Raw genomic sequence first — 10,104 nt, 5'->3', positions numbered from 1 at the left:
AAATAATCACTCAGAAACTTTATTATTTGCAATACTGTTTGGCCAATAGCTTAAGCATCTTTTTAACTAGCTCATATCTTAAATTAACCCATTTCTATTAATCTGTGTATTGCCACATGGCTGTGGCTTACCGGGTAAAGTTCTGTCTGGCTTCTGTCTCTGGCAGGACTACATGGTCTCTCTCTGACTCTGCCTTCTTTCTCCCAGCATTAAGTTTAGTTCCCCCCAGCCTAGCTCTATTCTGCCCTATCACAGGCTCAAACAGCTACTTTATTCATTAACCAAAAAAAGCAACACATATAAAGAAGGACTTCCCACACAATCCCTAACTCTCAGTAGTTGGCTTCATTCTCATTCCAATAGGGGGCCTTTATCTCCCTGATATCAAGCCCACTCCTCTGTAATGGTTGGGTTGAATGTTGTGACCTGGTTCTAAGGACTGTGTTCTCTAAAGCCTGCCTCTTATTGTAAAATAATAGAATACTACTATTTTAGACGCCCCTTCCCTTCTATCTCATGTACTCTTCAGTATTTAGTACTAACACTGGTGGTCCCTGGTTTGGAGCTGACTGTATTGCCTTGTAAAAGAATGGTCAAAGTTGTTCTGTGGCTTAGTCAAAAGTAAGCCTACAGTTTCACCTCTGTGTGTGTGTGTGTGTACATGTGTGTGTGTGTGTGTGTGTGTGTGTGTGTGTGTACATGTGTTTACATGAGTATAAAGGCAAGAGTTTGATGCCAGGTCTCTTTAGCTGCTCTCCATCTTACTGTTTGGGACAGTCTCTCATGGAACCCGGAGCTCAATAGTTTGCCTAGACCTGCCTCAAGGATCATCAGGTCTTCATCTCCCTAGCTGCTGGGTCATGGGTATGTCTTGCACACCAACATAGCCACTGAGGGTCTGAGCTGAGGTCTTCATGTTTGTACAGCACGCACTTTACCATCTGAGCTGTCTCCTCAGCCCCACAGTTTACCTTTGTAGGTTTACAGTTTACAGTGTTGATAAGCAAGCATCTTCTGCTTTGCAAAAGAAAGAAGAGACAGAGACAGACAGACAGACAGACAGAGACAGAGAGACAGAGAGAGAGAGAGACAGAGACAGAGAGACAGAGAAGCTGGGTTCAGCCCAAAGCAAGTCTACTACTGCTCTAGCAAAAGACGAGTAGCCGTTCATCTCCCCATCTTAATAATGAACTAAAGGGAAATAGCTTTTTAGAAAGTTTCCACTGCGAGCGAAATTTTGCCAATTTTTATTAGAAAGACACTGGGCAGCTGTACCAGATGCCTCGAGCAGATAAGGCAAGTCTCAAGCTCTACTTTCATTTTCAGTAACACATCTTAGCTCTCCCGCCCTGTGACACTGGGACACATTTTTCAACTCTCAAGCCATCCCTATGCTCGCTGTGCTGCGCTAACAAACAGACCTCATTTTAGGTTTTAAAAACCTATGAAGAGTAAGGACATCAAGAAGGCAGCTTAGTTCCTGCTCATATCTCACTTTGACTAAATAAATGCAGATCTATGACTAACAACTGTATTCAGATACAAGTATAAGATTTTGTGCATGGTATACTGTGCTACCCTTTCCTACATTCTAGAAATATTGTATCCAAAATGCTTATCTACAGAGCACTATATTAAGGGCTTAGTATTGACACCAAGTAAATGATATTCATACAGAAAAAGCAAGACTAAGTGTTTCCAACTGCAGAGAAAATAAGAAGCTGAGTCTCCCGAGAGCAATGAATTGGACAAATACCCTTTATGTCATTTGCCCAGGCACGAAATGTAGTGAAGAAGGAATGTAAATCAGATGGTTGTGGAAATCCTGGGACTATTATGGCCAGCCCACGATGAGGAGGACATATGAGGGTGCTATCCCATTTGTCTTCAAAATTTTCTCTCTCCCTTGAACATAAAACATCTCAATGCCTTTCCTGCAGCAGATATATTTTTTTTATCCTCCGTAATGTATTTAATCAGAGCATGTACAATAGCAGTGAGGGAAATGAGTTTTCAATCACTCTAGGTATTAAAGAAAAGACTGTTTCAGATTATTTTGAGTTGGATTTGTCTTTCAGCTACCTGCCACTGTATTTAAAGGAATGGACCGCGCTGAGATGCTTTCGAGGACGGTTGTAATAGGGAGCTATTATGCAAATGTGCCAGTAAAGAAAACGACATTTTCTCCACAGTGTTTTCCAAATGCGCTTTCAGTTCTGGACCTACTGCGTAAGCTGTGTACCTACTGCGCGGTGCAGTTCGCGGAACCTCATTGTTTCTAATAAGGCTTCACTGCTCTGGATTCCAGCGATGTCCTCCTCAGAAGAGACGAGCACCGCAATCAATGGCGTAAGATACATTAGCCCTGACGGGATCTCTGCTCATCATCTCAGAGGCAGATTTAAGATCTCTGGATGCTGACCTGCGTCTGCATTCTGATAAATTACACCTGCAATCAAGCATTTTATTAGTTTGGCCCAACTCTAATGTTATCTTTAAGTTCCAAGAAGAGAATGTGAGCCCCACTATGCAACCTAAGAATTAGTATATGAGACTGTATTTGTTCTAAGTGTGAACAGGGTTGCTATGCATCTGATATATGTTGTTACAGGTCGTAGAATGATATCGAATAGAGGAATGGAGCCTGTGGTTGTAACATTATTAAGGAGGGATATACGACATACATGGAGAATTTTGTACAAAAGCAAACTACATTAAATGATATACGACATACATGGAGAAATTTATACAAGTGCAAACTTCATTTTATTCATTTTTCGCCTGAAATCTTTCTACATGTGAAAGAGAATGATTTAAGACTTCTTAGGTATCCAGTTCAAGGCAGAGGCCTATGGGGTCGAGGCCAACCTTAGCTACCTAGTGCAGCTCTGTCTCAAGAAACACACAACAGAAATCTGAAGTTATACAGCTACAAGAAGAGTAAGGACAAGATCACAGCACATTCTTATTCAATATGATTTTCTAAAACGTATGCAAAGATGCTCAGCCTACTTTGTTTCTATATATCAATCTGGTGAACTATTGAAACTATTTAGAAAATTATCTCTATTTGGGACTCAAAACTTTCATTTTTCCACATATACTCATTCATCCATTGAACATTGATTGAGCCCTTACTTAGTATGTAGTAGGACATGATGGACATTTTAAAAATAGCATTTCCCTTAGTCACAATATATATTGCATGTATTATACTACCCTACCCCTTATAGCAATCTATACATTTATCAAAATATGAAACACAAATTGATCCAATCAGCCAGCTGAGGAGAAGGCCTGGTGACAGCCCTGGCCCACATGCTCCTTTCCTAGGACAGAAAAGCTTCAGGCGGGAGCCTCCTGGGAGACACGCTGTCGCATATGCTCTTCTAGGAGGGATTAAGAAAGCCAGAGCAGCTGGGACTCGTTTTCGATATGAACCCAGCATGAACGGCTTTACATGAATGACTAAAACTCCAGGTTGAGATAAGCTGGCCGAGCCTAAGGAGAGGGTGCAGCGGTCTTGGTGTTAAAGCAGAGAAAATTGATTAGATCACAAAATGGGCAGGTTTAACTTTTGATTCTGTAAGCCTAAGAAAATGAAAAACAAAGATCTGTGCCATCATACATCAGTCCTCGTGTGTGTCACGGTCCAGAGGTGGTGAGGATTAATGTCCTGTGAGAAATGCCACAGCTCCGGAGAAGTGAAATGAGACGATGATTTGTGTTAAAGGCCGCCCGGTTGCCAAATTTTAGATGACTCTTGATAAAGTCCATTTTCAAAGCTTCAAATATAAAGAAATTAGGGCCTGGTCTTTTCCCCAAGCTAAGGTATATTTGCCCTTTCCTGTTCCTTGGTCCTCTCCCAGCAAGAGTGCCACATCTGTGTTTAAGGGTCCCTTGAACATCTTTATAGACAAGAACAGCTTATTGACAATTTACACCTCGCTCTTGGGCTTTATTTTTAGACAACAAAATAATGGCCAGCTATTTAAATTTGCATTTCAATAAAATAAGATGGTAAGAGTCTTGAAATTTTAGAATGGTGAACTAAAGTGAAAATAAATATTTAATTCTCTTTGTCCAAGGAATATTGAATGACTAGAATGATAGTCTCTAGACATGTGGACACATATCTGAAGATGGCACTTTGATGGTCATGCAATGTGAAATCTTTTTTAACTGTACATGTATATGTATGTGCCCATACACTACAGTGCAACCAGAATTATTGTTCACCATTTCATTGCAGAAATATATGGAACTGGTTAAAAATAAAGGACAGTAGCATATTGTTTAATATTTAACAGTCTGAAATGTTTGATCTCTACCCCCTTTAAGCCCATTATTGGTCTGACACCATATTTAATGGAGTAAGAATTAGACGCAGCTCCAGAAATCACTCAAACATCACAATTTAAGGTTCAGATCAAAAACTATCTTTAAATTCTAGGTTTTTCATTTATTTTCTATATTATTATTCTAATATTGTTCTTCAGTGATTGCCACATGTGACTCTCATATTATCTCAATTTTTCTTCTCCAAAGAAACCAAAGAATCTGTCATTCATAAAAGGAGATGGTAACCATGTTGATGTTAGAGGCTCAGAGAATCTCTGTCATTCATAAAAGGAGATGGTAACCATGTTGATGTTAGAGAGTCTGAGAATCTCTGTCATTCATAAAAGGAGGTGGTAGCATTGTTGATGTTAAAGGCTCTGAGAATCTCTGTCATTCATAAAAGGTGGTGGTAGCATTGTTGGCTCTGCAAAGTCTGCTCTGTCGTTCTTTCCCCTGTGGGTTCCAGTGAATTTTCACACAGATGGAGGAAACTAGATGAGGTGACAACAAATTGTCCAGTGTATTTAGCAGTCTGTGGTGTTGGGTGCATCTGCCAAGGAGTCAAGCTTTCTGTGTTCCCTGAGCATTCTTTCCCATGTCCAGACTTTGCCCATCTTGAGGAAGTACAAGTGTGTACAGATCTCTCATCCAATACATACATGGATGGCACCAAACTCCTTGTAAAAGTTCAAGGAAGGTAGGCATAGTAATCCCACCCACCGCTGAGCCATCAGTCAATGGAGGACTCCCCGAAGTTACATCACCAATCAGATAGTTCATCCTCCCATCCATAAAGGTTTAGAGCTACATTGAAAATCAAGATATTTTTCTTTCTCCTCTGTTTGGGAGGGATTAATTTTGTGAGAAGTTTCAAAAATACTTTTCTATTAAGCTTGTATTCTTTTAGATAGATAGATGATGATGATGATGATAGATAGATAGATAGATAGATAGATAGATAGATAGATAGATAGAAGCATATAAATAAGAAAGAAAGTGAACTAGCAAATTAGTTCATTGAGTAAAAGTATTTGCTGCCATGCTTGACATCCTGAATCCCAAAATCCTCATAGTGGAAATATAGAACCCTTTCCTGCAAATTTTCCTTTGGCTTCCACATATCCTCTATGTCCTGCCCATACACACATATAAAATAAATAAACATGTGTCTAGAAATGATGAAAAGCATTAGAACTGCTATTGTTTGTCAAGGACACTCTGTAAAATGATTAAATTATATAAGCTTGTTTGCCAGTTTTCTCATTTCCCCAGTAAGCAATTATGATAATAAAAGCAACCACTGATTATTCTATTGACCTAATGCAATGTCATCATAAGATTTGCAAACTTCATCACAAACTCTCTCTGTCTATCTATCTATCTATCGCCTATGTATCATACACACACACACACACACACACACACACACACACGTGCATTTGGATATTTGTCTTCCAAGATCCCATGTTTGTTTCACGACAACTGTAGTGATCCCGAGGGATACTTGCCCATGCTGAAGGAAGTCCTCTTACCAAGTTATCACCTCTACATATTCACCTGTTCCTATCATCAGTGCTCAAAACATAGCATCAAAGGGCTAGGTCCTGGCCTCATAGACATTCATTATACAATGTTGCTGTTAGTGATGAATAAAAAATAATAAACAAGGTCATTTTATGTAGGAATGAAGGAAAAATGTTCAAACTACTCCTCTTGATAGTTGTCTAAAGGTTACCCAATTCAGGCTGTAGAAAGGAGCCTTTGGTACAGGTTCCTCTAAATACAGATATACCATGAGGTCAGAAGGAGAGCTATTAGGGGGTGGAGAGAAATTGGTACGACTTGGGGCTAATGTCATGGTGAATATGAGCAAGATACAATGATACATATGTTTTGGAATGAAATTCACCATTTTACATGTTAACAAAAAAAACTTGTTTTTAGTCTAGAACAAAAAAAAAGAGGCCACTGGAATTCAATTGTGAAGAAAGGTATTTGAAATGTAAACCACTCACAGTGAGATATAAATTGGAATAAGGTGCTAGGCAGACCTAAAAGGGGGTGTGTTTTAAAGTTTTGAGACAGATAGCAAGATTCTATAGGTGGAAAATGGTAGTTGTCATCTATATGTGAGTTAGCCTATTTTATTCCAGAAACATTGCACTATTAAATGTTCTGATTCTGGCAAGTAGCCCGCTCCTTCAGAAATACATGATACACTACTGAGAAATGGCAGAAGAAAATTTTGAATGAATGGATGAAATTTATGCCCTAGCAATGCTGAAGCATGAATGGGCAGTCCGTATATGGCGGTTCTGTTAAACTTGTCCTTATTGGGTTTCATGGTCTAAGTTGATGATGATGACTGACCAGGTCTCTTCCTCAGGAGGGCACCAAATCTCATTACAGATGGCTCTGAGAGAGCCATGTGGCTGCTGGAAATTGAACCCAGGACCTTTGGAAGAGCAAGCAGTGCTCTTTTTTTTTTAAGGTTTATTTATTTATTTATTTAATGTGCACTTGTGTTTTGCCTATATATACTCTGTATGAGGATGTCAGATCCCCTAGAACGGGAGCTACAGACAGCTGTGAACTGTCATGTGGTGCTGGGAATTGAACCCGGGTCCTTTGGAAGAGCAGCAAGTGCTCTTAACCACTGAACCATCTCTCCAGCCCCTCAGGCAGTGCTCTTAAATGCTGAGCCATGTCTCCAAACCCAAATGGCACATGACTGACAGCAAATCCTCTGGTATTGATTTTCTGGTGGTAGCCACAAGTCTATGAGCAGATAAGCAGTACCTATCCAATGTCAGAGCACCAGCGACTGTTTGTTCTTTTAGAATCTCACTCTGAGCAAATACATCCATAGTCCCCTCCGTGAATTTGTTTTCAGACGCTCTCAGAGCAAGGCACCATACTTGGCACTAGATTCAGTTATAAACCTGATTCAGCACCCCAGTAGACACTTCGACTCAATTAAGGGAAAAAGACAATTAAGCCATTGTAATCCAATTTGATCAGAATTATCAAATGAGTAAAACTCAGGTACTATAGGTGCCTTAAGGAATAAAGAACTCAGAAATTAACCCTTCAATGATGCTTTTCAAATCTGCAGGTACTAGCCAGGCCACATGTCCCACAGTGGCCAGGGGAAGAAAGAGCCTTGGGGAACAACATGTCTTTGTGCCTGAATCTAGAGGTGACGTAGAAAACTGTGAGCAGATAATAGCGTGGGATCTTCAGCAGCAAATCTCGCAGACACTGTATGCTAAGGGGATTCATGATTACATGAATGCAGTGGGAAGCCAGTGTAGTAAGGAAATGATAAGACAGATCCATGGGTTTTGAAGAAATTTTGAGAGCTTCCCTGTGGAGAGCCCATGGACAGGAAGACACAACGAAGGCGGAACACAGAGCGGAGATAATCCATCCAGACCATTTTCTGTGAAAACTTGAAAGCCACCCTTGAGCTGAACTTTTGCCCAAATTTCACAGTGCTTCGCTTAAAATGAACTAAACCCCACGTGTAAACTGCATTCACCGTTTCTAACGCTCAAGTGGTGAATTCAGTCTCACAAGGTTGCCTTGTATATTACTTCACAGGTTTTGAAACATTAGGTTCTCATGGACTCAGCACAGGCTTATGGCTTAGCTGGGGAAAACATGTCAATCTTGAGGTCCCTCCAAACTGCCATTGACGCGCATGACATCAAATCTTTCAAGGTGATGCAAAATTAAGTCATGAATCTTTGCCATGCATTCCAATCAGCTACTTCCATTAGCTGTTTTCAAATGTTAATCAGCTTGGCTCCAAATGAACAATTAACATATTCAGCTTGCTCAGTGGATTCTATGAACGCACTCACCATTACAAGTTATAATTATATTACTTTTAGAAGTCATTTGCAGCAATTGAACAACCAAGAGAATTCTAAATGACTTGTGTGACATTACAATTAAACAATATGAACTGCAAGACTATTACATATTCTGAAATTTAGTTATGATATTATGTTTCAGCAGAAATGATATTTTTGGAACAAATGCAGACATTGTTTGCATTAAAGCTGTATAGTATTCAATTCTGGACCACCAAGTAAAATAAATGTATATATGCTGTGTGCCATTAAATATATTGCTAATATAGAGGAACCCACTCTCTTTTAACTAAATGTCCAATAAGAATCTTGTCAGCTGAGCCAGCAGGAGAGTTCCTGCAGTTAGGCTGCTCCATTACCCCTATCCCGACCACCACACCATGAAAGCTACAATTCCCACCCAGCCCCAAACCCTTAGATAACCCTACAACCCAGTGGAACTCTGAAACACAGCCTGCTACTACACAGACAAGACCAAGAGGTGAATGACCAGCCACCCAGCAAGACAACCCACTCTCTAGGCCCCCCATACCTGGGCAAAATTCTACACCCCTCCCCCACCTGCCTTAATTTTTCAAGCCAGCCAGCAAGACTTTCCTGCAGGTAGGCTGCTCCATTACCCCTATCCCAACCATCAGACCCTGCAAGCTACAAATCCTGCCCTGCCCCCAAACTTGGCAATACCTGGTAGCAGGAAAGAACCACAAGCTGAGATAACCTGACCCCCACCCAAAAGCAGACCATTCAAAGAAAATGCCTGGCATTCCAGGCGCTGTAGATAGAAACACCTGCCAGCACACATTTAACAGGACACCCTAGACAAATGTCAGCCAATCAGGGGTCCTGAACCTCAGAGACCCCCTCACTCCCACCTTTACTACTATAAAAACCCAATTCTAATTGAGCTCTCTGGTTATTCAATATGTTGGACATGCTGAGAGACCAAGTTTGATTAAAATAAAATGATTAAAATAAAAACTCTATGCTTTTATATATGGGACTTGATTTCCTTGTTGGCCTTGAGGGACTTCGTAGATTTGGGCATAAGAACAGTAAAGGGTTGGGAAGGATTTTCCAACCAAATGGACCTAAGAAGCAAGTAGGTGTAGCTATCCTAATGTCTAATAATGATGGAGGAAGGTCATTGGTTGATTAAATAAAGAAGCTGCTTGCCCTGATAGGTTAGAACATAGGTGGGAGGAAGAGGAAGTGAGCTCAGAGACTCGACAGCTCTCCTCTCAGGGGCAGACGCCTCAGAGAGACAAGATGCTCCACTCTTGCGGGCAGAGGCGAGAGCTCTGCTCTCTGAGGCACACGTGATGAAGCTCCGACCCAGGATGGACGTAGGCTAGAATCTTCCCGGTAAGCGCACCTTGGGGTGCTACATACAGATGATTAGAAATGGGCTAGTCCAGGTGCGAGAGTTAGCCAAGAAAAGGGCTAAAGCTAAAGAGCCAAGCAGTGTTTAAATGAATACAGTTTGTGTGTTGTTATTTCGGGGCATAAGCTAGCCAGGCGGCCAGGGTGCGGCTGGGGTTCTGAGGACGCAGCCCCGCCATTCCTATTACTACATAATAAAATAGACTTCAAACTAAAATCAGTCAGAAGAGATGGAGAAGAACACTTACTCTCATCAGAAGAAAAACCCATCAAGAGGAAGTCTCAATCTGAACATCTGTAACCCAAATACAAGAGCACCCACATATGTAAAAGAAACATTACTAAAGCTTAAATTGCACATCAAACCTCACACACTAATAGTAGGAGACTTCAACGGTTCACTTTCATCACTAGACAGGTCAACCAGACAGAAACATAACAGAGAAATAAGAGCACAGATATCATGACTCAAATGGAATTAACAAACATCTACAGAACATTCCAC

The sequence above is a fragment of the Microtus ochrogaster genome, chromosome 24 (genome assembly GCF_000317375.1).
Source record: "Microtus ochrogaster isolate Prairie Vole_2 chromosome 24, MicOch1.0, whole genome shotgun sequence".
In the NCBI taxonomy this organism is placed as follows: domain Eukaryota; kingdom Metazoa; phylum Chordata; class Mammalia; order Rodentia; family Cricetidae; genus Microtus; species Microtus ochrogaster.
The sequence above is the reverse complement of the archived record's forward strand: the minus strand, read 5'-3'. Positions refer to the sequence as shown.